We start from the raw sequence: 17,838 nt of genomic DNA, 5'->3' as shown, positions 1-17,838 counted from the left end.
GCATGTTATTTTAATAAATGAAAGGAAAATCACTGGGCAGCTCTTTATCATCGTAGAGTGGTTGTGTACGCACTCTCCTAACACACAGTTCAGTCCAAACAGCTTAAAAAAGTGGATGCAGGCCCGTATGACCCCTTTAATAGAGAATATAAAGTAAAAATAAAACAAATTTACCTGCACTTTACCTTTGAAGAAAAGTAAAAATAAATCCATACAGATTAATGCTTCCATTGTGTATGTGTGCATGTGTGTAAAGCTAAAGTAAGAGGAGAGGAGGAATGACCCCCTTCGCTTTCCCTCCTTTTGTCTTACACACTAACCCTTTCTGCTTGTAATTTAAAATGGTCCCTTTAAATTTACAACGAAGCAAATAAGAGTAGCTTATTGTTATTGTAAACTGTCTATTAAAATTTAGTAAATTGAGTTCTACTTAAACATTAAACAAAACATAATTTCAAAAGCTTTGTGTGGTAAGAATATTACACAAAGTAAAGCATGACTGGTTGTTGTCTGGTCATGTGAGGAGGGTGTGGTGGCCTGAAAGTGTTTAAGTCAAAGCAAAATATCCACATAAGAATAACAGTTGCTTATATGAAACTGGCAGGTGTGACCTGTGATGCTCAGAGCACACACACAGTAGAATCTGTTAATCAGGTTGTGGCAAAAGCCTCTATCCAAGCACAGGTTGGACATACAATCATCTAGCTCCTGCTCACACCTAAGTAAAAAAGGCAGAAACTGTAACTGATTTATTATATAACACTTATTTCTGACCGAGTACTTTGAAGGTACAAGAGGCATTCCATGAGTAATAGATAGCTAGATAAATATACTTTACTGATCCCATGAGGGAAATTATTGTGTTTGTGAGTGGTGTTAATGGATTGTAACAGTACTGACATATTTAACTATATGTATCACTCTATGTTCCATGTGTTCTAACAATCATTAATTACACTAACTGTCAGTTGCCAGCATGGGTGAAAGTAGTTTGTAATAGGCTTCAGTACTGAGGAGAAGGCTGAAGGACTGTTCTAAAGTTGACCTTACTCTCATGCCTACTACTGCATCACAGTATTGATATTTGTTACAGCTGCACTCTCTCTTGTACAATATTGTTTCATTAAAAAATTAAAAATGGTTCAGGCCACATGTGTTTTCCCAGGTTTAAATTTGAATGTGGACAATTCTGATTAAATGTCACTCATGACTTGTTCATCGCCTTTACACTCTCTCAAATGTGACACTGTAGATATTTTTATAAATTGCTCTTGCTGGGTGTGAGACAGCCTTATATGGCAATATTATTCCACGAATCTCAACTGTACCCAGACAACCAATAGGCTTGTCTGAAGCTCTGCCCTCCAAGCAGAATGTCCACACCTTCTTGCAAGAAATACAGGTTACCAGACTCTGATTTGGAAGTAACAGTGTCTGCCATTTTGCCTTGTACAAGCATGATCCACTTGGAAGTATTGACTTTGGCGGAATCCATGAAAAGTTCCATATTGTGCCATTTACCATCAGCTATGGGTCTGGTACTATGCATAATTATTGAGGAAGAAAATCCAAAAGATATGCTAAGCAGTTCCATGACTAACAGACCATTGTGTAGTGACATGCTCACAAAATCAGTGCTGCTATTGGCATGAAGCAAAGAGGCATTGCGTTTGCACATGTGAATGCTAAAGGAGATGCTAGTAAGATGGCGGGAAATCAGTCCATTGCTGCGGTACCTCAGAATGATATTGTTCTGGAAGGTTACGCTGGAAATACCTGTATGCCAAAAGAATTCAAATAAAGCAACTTTTTTGGGGAAAAAAAATTAAAAGTGAGAACAGTTGTTTAAATCTATAACAAATTTCATGGGTCATTGAATAAATATTAATTGTTTAATTCAATTCAATTCAATTTTATTTGTATAGCGCTTTTAGCAATTTTCATTGCCGCAAAGCAGCTTTACTTCATACACTACCTGGCCAAAAAGTTTTTTAATATACGTTGCTGACGTAGCTTCCTGTTTTCGTATCGTTGCCGCGAAAGTTTGCGTTTGTGTTAGCGTTTAAATTACATACTTTTTTTCATTTATACAATAATAATATTAATAGCAACTAGTTTTTACATCTCACACTATTTGGCTTCGCCTTTTTCTGCGCTTTTTGGAAAACGCGCGAGTTTCTTTTTCTAAAAACAACAAACGGAATTCAGCTCCAAACAACTACAACTCCGACTCAGGTACGTTATCATGTCCAATATTCAGCTTGTTCAGTGTGTAGAGTGCAGGATGTTTAGACATTCTTCCTCCGTCGTTAGCGGTAATTTTATCTGTGATAGGTGTGTGTTAGTGAGCACTCTGACGGAGAAGATATCAGCGTTAGAGGAGCGCATCCAGACTTTAGAGAGGGTTAGAGAGCGCGAGAGCAGTGTTATTCCTGTAGCGGACAGTCTGGGTGCCGCAGGCGGAGATAACCAGCCCCCGACTCCGGCATTAGAGCCCTCACAGCGGGGCGAGTGGGTGACGACTCGGCGGCATACTTGTTCAGCCAAAGCTAACGCTAAGGCTAGCCCACCGGAGCACACCTCTTCTGCGCTTCACGTGTCCAACAGGTTTGCTCTCCTCAGTGATGCACCCACTGAGAAACCTGAAAGAGCTCTGGTTATAGGAGACTCTATACTGAGACACGTGAAATTAGCTAGACCTTTAGGGGCGCCAGCGGCAGTGGTTAGGCGTATCCCGGGAGCCAGAGCACCGGACATAGCAGGTAATCTTAGGGCTCTAGGACAGCACAGGTTCTCCAAGATAGTAGTACATGCTGGAGCTAACGATATACGCCTTCGTCAGTCAGAGGTTAGTAAGAATAACTTTATAGAGGTGTTTAAATTAGCGAAGGCGATGTCCGATGGAGTAGTATGCTCTGGTCCCATCCCAATGAGACGTGGTGACATAACTTACAGCAGGTTATGGTCGCTGAACCGCTGGATGTCCAGGTGGTGCTCCGAAAACAACATGGGCTTTATTGATAATTGGAAGACCTTTGAGGGCAAAGCTGGCCTGTTAGGGCGGGACGGTGTCCATCCCACTTGGGAAGGTGCTGCTCTCATTTCTTGTAGTATAGCTCATAGTCTTAGAAAAGGCCTAGTTAATCGGTGACAATCCAGAGCCCAGGCCAGGGAGCAGACAGACAGGCTAACCCAACCGTCTGCTAGCTGCATAGAGTCGTCACTCAGGGTTCACTCTATTGAGACTGTGTCTGTTCCCCGAGCTAAAATCTAATTTAGAAAGACTCAGAAAGTCTGTTTTAGTAATTTAATTAGCATAAAGACCACAAACTTGGATCAGACTGAATGCGCAGCCGGCACCTCTGATCTGAAGCTAGGACTGTTAAATATTAGATCTCTCGCATCTAAAGCAGTTATAGTTAATGAAATTATCACAGATCAGGAGTTTGATATACTCTGTTTAACAAAAACCTGGATTAAACAGGACGAGTATGTAGCTCTAAATGAAGCTAGTCCTCCTGGATACAGCTACATACACCAGCCTCGGTTAACTGGTAGAGGAGGAGGCGTCGCAGTTATTCACAATGATAATTTGACTATTGTACAAAAACACGGACACAAATTTAATTCATTTGAAATTCTTTATAGTAACATAAGTGTATTTAACTATATTAAGTCAGCTCAGTTGATCCCGCTAATTGTCATTTACAGACCTCCAGGGCCGTACTCGGAATTTCTTAGTGAATTTGCAGATTTCCTCTCAAACCTAGTCGTTTCTGTAGACAACGTGTTAATTGCTGGAGATTTTAATATTCATTTTGAAAACCCAGAAGACCCTCTGAGAACTGCATTTATGTCTATACTGGACTTGGTAGGAGTAAGTCAGTGTGTAGTAGGACCCACTCATAAAGCAGGTCACACTTTAGATTTAATAATATTATTTGGATTAAGTATAAGAAATTTATTCACAATACCACTATCTGAAGTTATCTCAGATCACTATCTTGTCTCAATTCAAGTGTGTCACAATAATAATGTACACACAGCGCCGCGCTACCGTATGAAACGTACATTCACATCAACTACCAAACAGAGTTTTATCAGTAATCTCCCAGAGTTCCCAACTTCGATTAGATCACCGTCTGACCCCACAGAACTCGATCAGGCGACTGAATATTTAGAGTCGACATTTCGCTATACCCTAGATAATGTAGCTCCAGTCAAAAGAAAAATTATTAGAGATAAAAAACTTGCTCCCTGGTATAACGATCACACGCGCACTTTAAAACAGACCGCTCGGAAATTAGAACGTAAATGGCGTCAAACTAAATTACTAGTATTTCAAATAGCATGGAAGGAGAGCATCCTGAACTATAGAAAAGCTCTTAGTGTAGCTAGATCAACATATCTCTCCACTCTTATAGAAAATAACAAAAATAATCCTAGATTCTTATTTAATGCTGTAGCCAAATTAACCAGAAATAAGACCACTGCAGAAATCTCCACAACAACATCATGCAATAGTGGGGGGGAGGACTTCATGAACTTTTTTAATAATAAAATTGTAAATATTAGGCATAAAATTGAGGTTTTGAAACCGAACAATGTAATTGATGCAGATGTTAATCTAGCCATGTCAGACCAGAACCTAGAATACTTTACTCCCCTTGAAGAAAATGAACTAATTTCACTCATCTCTTCTTCAAATTCATCAACCTGTATATTAGATCCTGTACCGACACATTTTCTTAAACAGATAGTACCAGCAATAATAGAACCCCTGTTGAGAATAATTAATTCTTCACTCAGCATTGGATATGTTCCAAAATCTTTTAAATTAGCAGTTATCAAACCAATAATTAAGAAACCTGACCTCGACCCCTGTCAGCTGTCCAGTTACAGACCAATATCAAACCTCCCCTTTATCTCTAAGATCCTGGAAAAGATAGTAGCGGAGCAGCTATGCTCATATATACATAGAAATGGCATACATGAACTGTATCAGTCAGGATTTAGGCCTCATCACAGTACAGAGACAGCGCTCGTTAAAGTAGTAAATGACATTCTATTGGCCTCTGATCAGGGTTGTGTAACTATGCTTGTATTACTTGACCTCAGTGCAGCTTTTGACACTGTTGATCACGCTATTCTTCTTCACAGATTAGAAAATGTAGTGGGAATTAAGGGTACAGCCCTCTCCTGGCTCAGATCCTATCTGACCCATCGTTATCAGTATGTAGACTTAAATGGTGATTATTCTGCATGTTCTCTAGTGGAGTTTGGCGTTCCGCAGGGTTCAGTTTTAGGTTCACTGCTTTTTTCCCTTTACATGCTTCCTCTGGGCAACATAATCCGTAAGCATGGTATTAGTTTTCATTGTTATGCTGACGATACACAGTTATATGTCTCAGCAAAACCTGATGAGAAAAAACAGCTTACTAAAATTGAGCAATGTGTGCAGGACATAAGAAATTGGATGCTAATTAACTTCCTTCTGCTAAATCCGGATAAGACAGAAGTTCTAGTCATAGGACCGCATACAGCTAGGAGTAAAATTTTGGATCACACCGTAACTTTAGATGGCCTTCCTGTTCCATCAAATGCAACAGTGAAAGACCTTGGTGTGATTATTGATTCCAGCCTTTCATTTGAAGCACATGTAGATAATATTACCAGGATAGCATTCTTTTACCTCAGAAATATTGCCAGAATAAGAAATTTATTGTCGCTAAACGACGCAGAAAAACTAGTTCATGCTTTTATCACCTCTAGGTTGGACTATTGTAATGCCTTACTGTCTGGTTGTTCAGCTAGATGCAGAAATAAGCTTCAGCTAGTCCAGAATGCAGCAGCGAGAGTCCTCACCAGAACCAGAAGATATGAGCACATCACCCCTATCTTATCTTCACTCCATTGGCTCCCTGTGAAATTTCGCATTGATTTTAAAATACTACTCTTGACATATAAAGCATTAAATGGTCTCGCGCCGCAGTACCTGAGCGAACTGCTAGTGTCTTACGATCCGCCACGCCTACTTCGATCAAAGGATGCAGGCTGCTTGTCAGTACCACGTGTTATGAAAAATACAGCTGGGGGCAGAGCTTTTTCTTACAAAGCCCCAAAGTTATGGAATAGTCTTCCAAATAGTGTTCGGGACTCAGACACAGTCTCAGTGTTTAAGTCCAGGCTAAAAACCTATTTATTAAGCCAAGCATTTTTATAAATAGATTTTCCATAGGTAAAGGAGCAGATCTGGGGGACTCATGGACGTAGAGTATTATGGTGAACTGGTATGTTTGGATGCTGTCCTCCTCACTCTCATTGATCACTCAGGTTTGCTGACGGTGAGGTGATTGTTTGCTTTACATGTCAGGAAGCCCTCATGTTTGTGTTTCCTTCTGGCTCTCCCTTTTAGTTATGCTGTCATAGTTAGTCCTGCCGGAGTCTCTGCTTGCACTCTACAGTTAATATACATTCACATTATACATTGTGTGACTGTGACCATACCTAACTGCCATCTCTCCTCTTCTTCTCTTTCCCCCCCTCTTTCTTTTTCCTCTCTCCTCCTGTCCCCCCCTTTCACTCTTTCTCTCTCTCTCTGTCGAGCTACACATGTCATTCCTGAGCTGCCAGTGATCCAGACTCCCTCTGCCCTCCGGACCTGTCTGACCCATCCTGGTGCCCCGCTTCTGGCTGAAGATCTCGTCACATGGATGCCCCGTGTGTCTCTCTGGGATGCGTCTGGTGTCTGGGAATGATTCTCTCTACCTAGAAAATGGTTCTGGCCTTGACTGGTGTTGGCAACTGTTTCTCTGGGGACTTGGCAGTTCGATAGTTCATGACTGGAACTTCTTACAAGTCTACCTGGGTCTTCAATAACTACCTGGACTCCATATTAACATCAATTAACATCAGCTATTATAGCTGAACTGCCTCCCACCCTACACACTGTATAAATGCAGATCATTTACTGCTTTCTGTTTCACCCAAATGAGGATGGGTTCCCTGTTGAGTCTGGTTCCTCTCAAGGTTTCTTCCTATTACCATCTCAGGGAGTTTTTCCTTGCCACTGTCGCCCTCGGCTTGCTCACCAGGGACAAACTGACCATTTTGATTCATACAAATTCACATTTCATACAAACTTAAATAATTCTTTTGACTATGTAAAGCTGCTTTGCGGCAATGAAAATTGCTAAAAGCGCTATACAAATAAAATTGAATTGAATTGAATTGAATTGAATATGGTTCACATCAAGAAAATAAAACAAATTAGGATATTGATCAAAGTACTAGAATTGGGTTAATAACTGTTAGTAAAACCAGTATGAATAGTGGTGAAAAAAAATGCAATCAGAAAAAAAGAAATCATGAATAATCATTTTTGTGTCATAAAACATTGACAGAAGTATAATTTGGTCAAGAACTTACTGGACTGGGACTAAAAAGCTGAGTGGCCATAAGAAAACTATGGTATTATGACTAACCATAAAAAAAAGTATTCAGTTTAATAAGGAACATAAAGTCTGGGCTTTGGAGCAATGGAAAAGAACCAAAGAACTCATACTATTTGAGCCCTGGAAATTACCATCAGGATAGAATTTTATTGCCACACAACGTTTTTGAGCCTAGACCTGAGCAACTAAACCACCCCAGATCGAAATATTGCCTCCAGAGGCTTGTACAGTGGACACATCGCTTCATGCGTTTCCCTTCATACACTGATGCAGCGATGAGTCCACTGTACAAGCCTGTACTGTAGTTTTTTTCTACCTCAAACCAGTCTGGCTGTTCTAAATTAACTTACTATATCTTGTTAAAAGGCACAGAACTGATGAACTAGATGTTTTTGGTTTAACTCTGGATACTGTTATCTAAAAACATCACTTACACTAAGCTTCATTGTATTCTGAACTGAAGTGATTGGTTGCTTAAACTTAACTAATTTGACAGTGTGAAACAAGAAGAGAAAGTTCTGATTTGTGATTAATATTTTTAAATGTTTGTATATTGTTTGTTACTCTGGTGGTACATAACCTTAGTATTTTGTTGCCTCAGCTACCTGGAGTACATTTGCAGGTGTAGTTCTTTCCTTCATCATAGCACAGGGCATGGTTGAAACAGGGCTGGGACCAGAAAGGGGGATACGGGACCTTAGAATCCAAATCAAAGAAGCCATTCTTGGAGCAGTCACAGCTGTTGGGGTAAAATGTAAAAAAAAACTTATAATTGTGAAATAATCTGGCCTTCAGTCATTCACAAAATTAAATGGGACAATCTAAATAATACAAACTTGGGTTGTATAAAAAAAAAATCATGAAATTGCTGAATTTAATTTAACGAAATTATAAACTGATTAGTTGAACTTATAAAGCACACTGTCACTGACGTGCCACTTCATTTAGAACAAAAATTGTGAAGCATTTTTCAAACAAGAAATTAGTACAACTCCTGTAAATAATAAAAATACTTGAAATAGTATTTTACATTAGATCATTTTAAAATGTGATTAATATATATATTTGTAATAATGCTTCTTTTTTTTATATACTGTATTTGGCTAACCCTATAAAATCAATGACAGAGCCTGCAGACTCATTTGCATCTACATTTAAATGCCAATGGAATCTAGGGCTGCAACAATGAATCGATAAAATCTATAAAAATCGATTACTAAAATAGTTAATGGTTTACAAATTGCATTTGGCAGATGTAAAGCATACATGTCTATGTTTTTTGTGTTAGCCCATTTTTATTTTATTTTATTATTACTATAACAGCTCAAGAAGCAACATGTTTGTGCACTTTCTAAAGATTTTAGTTCAGTTTTAAATAAAGGTTTGGAAAGAAATGATTTGCTCAGTTTTTTTGCTTTTTATCTGATTAAACGATTAATCAGATAAAAAAAATAATGGACAGATTAATCGATTATTACATAAATCGTTAGTTGCAGCCCTAATGGAATCATAACCAAATAACATAGCACAATAATTCTTTTTTCGATATAAAATCAGACACCTTTCACATTAATACCAAACCTCCAACACTGACATTGTTTCCCTTCCCAAAGCATGCACGCAAATTGCACATAGTTTGCCACATGATCTATAGATTCAAGGTACAGTGGTGTGAAAAACTATTTGCCCCCTTCCTGATTTCTTATTCTTTTGCATGTTTGTCACACTTAAATGTTTCTGCTCATCAAAAACCGTTAACTGTTAGTCAAAGATAACATAATTGAACACAAAATGCAGTTTTTAAATGATGGTTTTTTATTATTTAGGGAGAAAAAAAATCCAAACCTACATGGCCCTGTGTGAAAAAGTGATTGCCCCCCTTGTTAAAAAATAACTTAACTGTGGTTTATCACACCTGAGTTCAATTTCTGTAGTCACCCCCAGGCCTGATTACTGCCACACCTGTTTCAATCAAGAAATCACTTAAATAGGAGCTACCTGACACAGAGAAGTAGACCAAAAGCACCTCAAAAGCTAGACATCATGCCAAGATCCAAAGAAATTCAGGAACAAATGAGAACAAAAGTAATTGAGATCTATAATAATAATAATAATACATTTTATTTGATGGCGCCTTTTAAGACACCCAAGGACACCTTACAGCAGAAACACATGCAATAAAACACCAATACATAAAAATTAGGGAGAAAAAACTAAATAAAATAATAATAATAATAATAAAAATAATAATAATAAATAAAATTACAATGAATAAGCAGATTTGAAGAGGTAAGTTTTAAGTTGTGATTTAAAAATGTTAATAGAATCCAACTGACGAATATGAATGGGTAGTGTTTTCCAGAGTTTAGGGGCAGTGTAACTAAAGGCCCTGGCTCCCATTTTAACCATTTTAACTGAAGGAATAGACAAAAGACCAGAAGAAGAGGAACGGAGAGGACGAGAAGGAGTGTATGGGTGAAGCAAATCAGACAGATATGTGGGAGCAAGGTTACGAAGTGACTTAAAGGTAAGAAGAAGGAGTTTGTATTGAATTCTTTGGGTTATTGGGAGCCAGTGAAGTTGAATGAGAATTGGTGTAATATGTTCAGTTGATTTTGTGAGAGTAATGATTCTTGCAGCACAGTTATGGACATTTTGAAGTCGTTGGAGAAGCTTTTGGGGGAAAACAGAGAAGAAGGGCATTACAATAGTCGAGGCGTGAGGTAACAAGGGCATGAACAAGAACTTGGGTTGAATGCTGAGTGAGTGATGGGCGGAGTCTAGAAATATTGCGTAAATGAAAAAAGGCTATGCGAACTGTATTGTTAATATGTGAGGAAAAAGAAAGAGTAGAGTCCAGTATTACACCTAAACTTTTGACCTGAGAGGAAACGGGGACTAGACAATTTTCAATACTTATACTGATAGGTGGAGATTTGGAAAGTTTAGAATTGGAACCAATAAGAAGAACTTCACTCTTATTGCCATTTAATTTGAGTTTGTTATTTGTCATCCAAGATGTAATGGCCTGTAAACAATCAATAAGTGCAGTGGGGCATGATGAAATACTAGGTTTTGTGGAAATGTACATTTGAATGTCATCAGCATAACAGTGAAAGCGAATTCCAAAATGCCGGAAAATATTACCAAGATGTGTAGTATTACACATCTATCAGTCTGGTAAAGGTTATAAAGCCATTTCTAAAGCTTTGGGACTCCAGCGAACCACAGTGAGAGCCATTATCCACAAATGGCAAAAACCATGGAACAGTGGTAAACCTTCCCAGGAATGGCCGGCCGACCAAAATTACCCCAAGAGCGCAGAGACAACTCATCCGAGAGGCCACAAAAGACCCCAGGACAACATCTAAAGAACTGCAGGCCTCACTTGCCTCAATTGAGGTCAGTGTTTACGACTCCAACATAAGAAAGAGACTGGGCAAAAACGGCCTGCATGGCAGATTTCCAAGGCGCAAACCACTTTTAAGCAAAGAGAACTTTAAGGCTCGTCTTAATTTTGCTAAAAAACATCTCAATAATTGGCAAGACTTTTGGGAAAATACCTTGTGGACCGACGAGACAAAAGTTGAACTTTTTGGAAGGTGCGTGTCCCGTTACATCTGGCGTAAAAGTAACAGCATTTCAGAAAAAGAACATCATACCAACAGTAAAATATGGTGGTGGTAGTGTGATGGTCTGGGGTTGTTTTGCTGCTTCAGGACCTGGAAGGCTTGCTGTGATAGATGGAACCATGAATTCTACTGTCTACCAAAAAATCCTGAAGGAGAATGTCCAGCCATCTGTTCGTCAATTCAAGCTGAAGCGATCTTGGGTGCTGCAGCAGGACAATGACCCAAAACACACCAGCAAATCCACCTCCGAATGGCTGAAGAAAAACAAAATGAAGACTTTGGAGTGGCCTAGTCAAAGTCCTGACCTGAATCCTATTGAGATGTTGTGGCATGACCTTAAAAAGGCGGTTCATGCTAGAAAACCCTCAAATAAAGCTGAATTACAACAATTCTGCAAAGATGAGTGGGCCAAAATTCTTCCAGAGCGCTGTAAAAGACTCGTTGCAAGTTATCGCAAACGCTTGATTGCAGTTATTGCTGCTAAGGGTGGCCCAACCAGTTATTAGGTTCAGGGGGCAATTCCTTTTTTACACAGGGCCATGTAGGTTTGGATTTTTTTCTCCCTAAATAATAATAACCATCATCACCAACCATCAAAACTGCATTTTGTGTTTACTTGTGTTATCTTTGACTAATAGTTAAATGTGTTTGATGATCAGGAACATTTTGTGTGACAAACATGCAAAAGAATAAGAAATCAGGAAGGGGGAAAATAGTTTTTCACACCACTGTATGTATATAACGTCATCACAGTGACATACCATAGATATCCATGCTGTGTGCAGCTACTGTACACTGCTTGAACCAAACACTTTGTTTGCTTAATTACTTGTAATTAACTGAATACAAGCATGAAATGTACCTGAGTACATGATGCACTATTTTACAATTTTCTTCAATTTTGCAGAAAAATCATGTAACTTTACTTATATTTTTTGTTGTAGTGTTGTAGATCTTGAAGAGGTACTGGAGGGAGAGGGCTGGATTGGCATACTGACTGCTACAGAAGTCAGGATCCTTGATCCTATAGCAAGGACTTCACATTAGGGACACCCCAATCACTCTGATGGGTGGAAAACAGAAAAGGACCCTAAGCATTTACTTCCACCCAACCATTACTGCTCAAAAGAAAGCCAGGTCTGCAACCAACTCTGTAAACTTCTGTCAAACACCCAATACCCTTTTTAAAATGGATTTTGAAACTGTAATCTAAATGGTCTGCCAACACTAAAAATGCTGCAATAAATATTGCTGCAGAAAGAAAATTCAAGTGTACTGAAATCACTCAAGAAGAACTATATAAATGCTTCACACATTGTATGTGGGCATTCCAATGATTTTTTTCCGAAGCATTCTGAGGAGTTTACTGGAAGTTCCCTTTTCCAAGCTCCCAACCCCTAAAAATGTCCTGGGAACGGTTCATTAGCATCACAGCACACAAGTATTGCACACTGCACAGAATATAACCTTTGTATGACAATTTGCATGTAGCCGGCTGTGTACCAACCAGAACAAATTATTTCTGTGTTTCTGTGAATGGCTATATAGTACATACAGTATATTCCCTTTAATGTGGGTTTATAAGGATTACAATTATAAAAATGCCCAAAAGATGCAAAAATTACACTATTGTATGTGAAAAAAAAATACTAAGGCACTAAGACATGGCTCATCTTAAGGGATTAAATCATGCTTATTAACCACTGTTTACTGACTTACTTTACTGCTACCAGCTTATCCAGTTTTCTAGCTGTGATGCACATTTATAGTGCATACATATTTATATTATATACATAGTTATATTTATGTATTGCACCTCCTCTTGCTGATGATAATCTAATACTAATATGGCCAAAAATAGGTACTTTTTATGCTAACTTTAAGGGATGCAAATGATGACACAATGATACCTTAATGGCCTTGAAAGAGTAACCTAGTTAGGAGTAGGAGTAGTCGCAAGGACAGTTTCCTTACTTGTCCAACCTAGTTACGAGTAGGAGTAGTCGCAAGGACAGTTTCCTTACTGTTTTGGGCAGTAGCATAGAGTTTCTTATAGACACAAATATATTTGAAATAAATTATGTGCACGAACCAATCTCACTTCTGGCTCAAACTGGTTTGAGCTAAAACTGATTTATTGATTCTAGGCATTGAAAACAGTGAACTCTAAAGCTTTGGAATTGGTTCTAAATCCCACAAAATTAAAGGGGGCCTGTTATGTAAAATTCACTTTTTATCGAGTCAGATGAGTTTTCAGTGTGTGTACAAATAAAACTTAAATTTCTGATTTTAGTTCTTTTTCCATTTTCATATTGGCAGGGGCTTAAACAAGTCTATCAGAATTTTAAAATTATTTTTTGATAGATTTTAATTAACGACCCTATTACAGTACAAACCTGTTAAACCTATTCAGTCCCTCACTGCTTGATGCTCTATTCTGGCATGGCAGCCTTCATCAATTTCACAGCGGAGCCCCTTGAACTTGGCAGGACAGGTGAACGGGTAGCTATTGATGTTTTCGAGACATTGTCCACCATGAAGGCAAGGCTGGGATTGACACACAGTGATCTGAACCTCACAGCTGGGACCTGCAACGTCAAAGAAAACTAGAAAAAGCCTAAAGCCTTTTTGTTATCCAAGGCATTTTTAAATTTGCTGTCTGAATTAGCACCAGACACAGAACAGGAAAGCAGAACTTTCCATCTTTCCATTTCCATTTTCCAGAAATCCATATACTGTATACTGCATAATAACCTTTTTTGTTTTACATTCAATTCGATGATGACATTGCTACCCAAAGTTTACTCATTGCAGAGCGAAGATTGTACAGCACAGTGGAACCATGGATTACGAGCATAATTTGTTCTGGAAGTGGGCTTGTATACTTAGAAAATTTTAAATTTTCCCATAAGAAATAACGGAAACTCAAATTATTCATTCCACAGCCCAAAAAAATAAATACACAAATATAATTAATAAAAATATAAAATAAAAAATAAAACAAATTAATCTGCACTTTACCTTAAAAAAAAAAGTAAAAATAAACCCAGACGGATAAGTGCTTTCATTTGTGCGCGCAGTGTGTGTGTGTGTGTGTGTGTGTGTGGCTAGAGTAAGGGGAGACTCTTGCTTTTAACATCGTGTGAGCGCATACTAATGGAATCACTGCTGTAAAGTAAAACTAACAAATGAACCGGCACTTTACCTTTGAAAATACTCGCGACAAAGCAGTGCTAGCAGAGTTCAGCCACATAGACAGGGCGGAGCAAAAAAAAAAAAAGGAAAGGTACATGACGGAGGCAGAGAAATCTGTAACCTTTAAAAATCCATAATCCGCCTGCTGTGTGTGTGTGTGTGTGTGTGTCTGTGTGCACGCACGTCATTGAACACCGTGCCACTTCTGACACATTACAATCCACAACGCTCCTTAAGATCGCAAAACTCCGGACTTCTGATAGCTCCCAGAATATCAAAATCTACAAAAAGGAGTAGAGCGTTCTCATAATTAGCTCCTAAGCTTTGGAATAGCCTTCCAGACAATGTATGGGGCTCAGACACAGCCTATTTCAAAAGTAGATTCAAGACACATCTCTTTAATCTGGCATACAAATAATTCATTCCAGAACCTCGGACTCCAGTATATCTAAATGCACACTCCTATCTAGTGTTGCTACTACCCTGAATGGCATCTTCGCTAATTCATTTCTTTTCTGCTTTTCCTTACTCTACCCATTCTGAGGCAACTGGAGATTGTGCCAGCTCCAGTAGGCAGAGGCCAAACCTGCGGCAAATCTTGAGGCATCCAGAGGAGGACCACCACCAGCTGGATTCTGCTTCATGATGGTTTGGACCTTCCAGCTTCTAGTTATCCAGACCCCCCTCTGTCCTCTGCACCTGCTGACTCATTCCTGTGCTGATCTGGACTCCATGAAAACTAGGACAACTTTTGTTATACTGAACGTCCAGCAGCCTAACACAAGATGTCGTTATATATTTTTTGTTATACATTATCACCCAAATGAGGATGGCTTCCCTGTTAAGTTTCTTAAGTTGAGGTTACTCTCAAGGTTTCTTTCTATTGCCATCTCAGGGAGTTTTTTCCTTGCCACCGTCGCCCTCTGCTCGCTCATCAGGGACAATCTCATAATCTCATTACTAACTAAACACATTTTTTTTCACTTTTCACTTCCATAAATTTCCTTTTCATTTTGTGAAGCTGCTTTGAGACAATTACCATTGTTAAAAGCGCTATAAAAATAAAATTGAATTGAATTGAAAAAGCCCCACAGGAAAAACTCGCGTAGAGTGAGATCTGAACTGTTTGAAGGCGATTTATGAGGTCCATGTTGTCTCAGCCAAAATTCTGGAAAACGCTGGTCTCTCCGCCCATGCACAGTAAGAACAAAATGGAGTGGTGCACCATGGGATGGTGCTTCAGTAATACTACAAGTTCTTTAGCCAATTATTGCCTAGTTAATTTTCACCCAGCCTGTACAAAATATTTGCAAACATGGGTGCAGGTAACAAAGAATTAGACAGCATCAGTATGCATCCATGGCAACCTATTCCAGACTTCAAGTGGGTTGCTATGCTGATAGGTAGCATTCTTTGGTTATTGTTTGGGAGACATATTTGTTCACTGTGCACGAGCTCTGACAGTTTATGGCAGTTTAATTTTCAATTTTTAATTGCTTTATTAATTTTATAAGTTTAAAATAGTGTTAATAAACGAATCCGATAATTGATATTATTGATACTATTGATATTGATTAAAGCAAATGAAAGCTCAGGAGAAGTTTGGAAAATGTATAAGTAAAACCGCTGTATAAGATTCGCTTTTATTCGGAATCTTTAGAAAATGGCTGTTAAGGTCACCCTGAACACTTTTTGCTCTATTTTCTGTATTTGCGATACAGAAACTAAGAAAATTTAAGGTGATTTGTCAGATGCCAAAATATTGCACAATTTATTGATATATTGCACATATAATTTTTGATAAAAAGAGCCACTTACTTTCTATCCACTGCGCAAGGAAGAAGATGAAGCAGGCCCGTAGCCAGGGGGGGTTCGGGTGGTTCGAACGACCCACCCCCCACTGTCAAAGGTCCAGAATTTTTTGTTATTATTATAATTTTTTTTTTTTTTTAGACAGATTAAAATTGTTGGGCATTATTTAAAATAACACTTTATTACAAAACAATTTACAAAAAGAACCCGCGACATGTGACAAGTCTGCCCAGCAACTGACGTTTTTTAAATCTGTGCGGCGGCATCCAGCGGTGTATAATATGGGTCAAAAAGAGCAGGAGAGACGGAAGAGAAAGCAGGCAGCAGCGTCATTATCGCAGAATATTGAACATATGTTCAAAAAGACTGCCAAACAAAGTAAGTCTGTTACTACCTCAAGATCAAATTGCTAACGCTAGTTAAGTGGTAGCTAATGGTCAACCCCACATCACACACAGAATAGTTCTCTTGTGCCTTTTCTTGAGCAGTTTGAATGGCTATGACAAGTCTGTAACATCTTAAAAAAACATTAACAGACAGTAGCCTATCTGATGGATCTGTGAATTTATTATGTTAAAAATGTTAATCCATCAAAAAGAAAAGAAAAGAAAGAACGACGAGTTCAATGCGTAAACAAACCTGCTTGACCATGCATAGTATTAGGATTTATTAACATTTTATTTTGAATTAATAAATTATTATATTAAATTAGTAGATTTATTAAATTATTCTATTAACCATAGGCGATGCTGTCTAGTGTCTATACGCGGTGTAGAGAGCATTCAAATGAAGTTTATCATGAATAATTGTTACATAAAACATAAAATAAAATATGCCCACAAAAAAATCATTTTTATCCATCCCACAGTCTTGTAAGTACATTAACTGATCGTCTTTTCCCCGTAATATTTGTATATTATTTTTATGAGATAATTATTGGTAATATTTTTTTAAAAGCATGAACATTTTGATACCAGCAGACAAGCTAATCCAGCACATGTCACTAAAATGCAGTATTTAAACCTCAAAATGAAATACAAAATAAGTAAATACTCAAATACAAAATACTGAGAAAAAAGGTCCACTTTTTAAAAAAAAGAACCCCCCCTTGCACTAGGCTGGCTACGGGCCTGTAAAGACGGAATTAACCGTCCATAATGCCGAGTCCATGGTGATGGTGGGATGTCCCGGTTACTTGAGATGAGCACGGTTAAATGTGAACAATGTTTGAGAGAAATGGTAATATTGTGTATCTGGAATGAATTTTAGATCTTTAAGTCCATCTAATGAAAAATCGGAGCAGAAACAAAGGTGTTGCGTTTATATTTTTGTTGAGTGTATGTATTTAGAGGTTTATTTTTACTCAGTTGGTTTACATTAAGTTTTGTAGGTAAAAAAAATCATCAGTGTATTTATAAGTTATCACGGACTGGTTTGCATGATTATACAGCGTTACTGTTCTTTGACTTTTGCTGTGATATTTGCTCTGTTGCTGGGCCACTTGATTTTAGCAAGGTGGCTTGGGTAAGGTGTCCTAGGAGAACTGTCCTGAAAAATAATAATACTAATAATAAAATAAAATAAAAACTTTCCTTGACTTTTCTAATGCTAAGACATGCAACACTTAATACAAAAGTACACAGTGTTCTGTAAGCCAGCAGCACATCAAGGCAGATTTAACATAAGTTACACTCATATTTTACCAAGTACATAATATTATACGGAAATAACAGTGGGCAAAATAT

Source organism: Clarias gariepinus, chromosome 15 (genome assembly GCF_024256425.1).
Source record: "Clarias gariepinus isolate MV-2021 ecotype Netherlands chromosome 15, CGAR_prim_01v2, whole genome shotgun sequence".
Taxonomy (NCBI): domain Eukaryota; kingdom Metazoa; phylum Chordata; class Actinopteri; order Siluriformes; family Clariidae; genus Clarias; species Clarias gariepinus.
Note: the sequence above shows the minus strand (reverse complement) of the source record.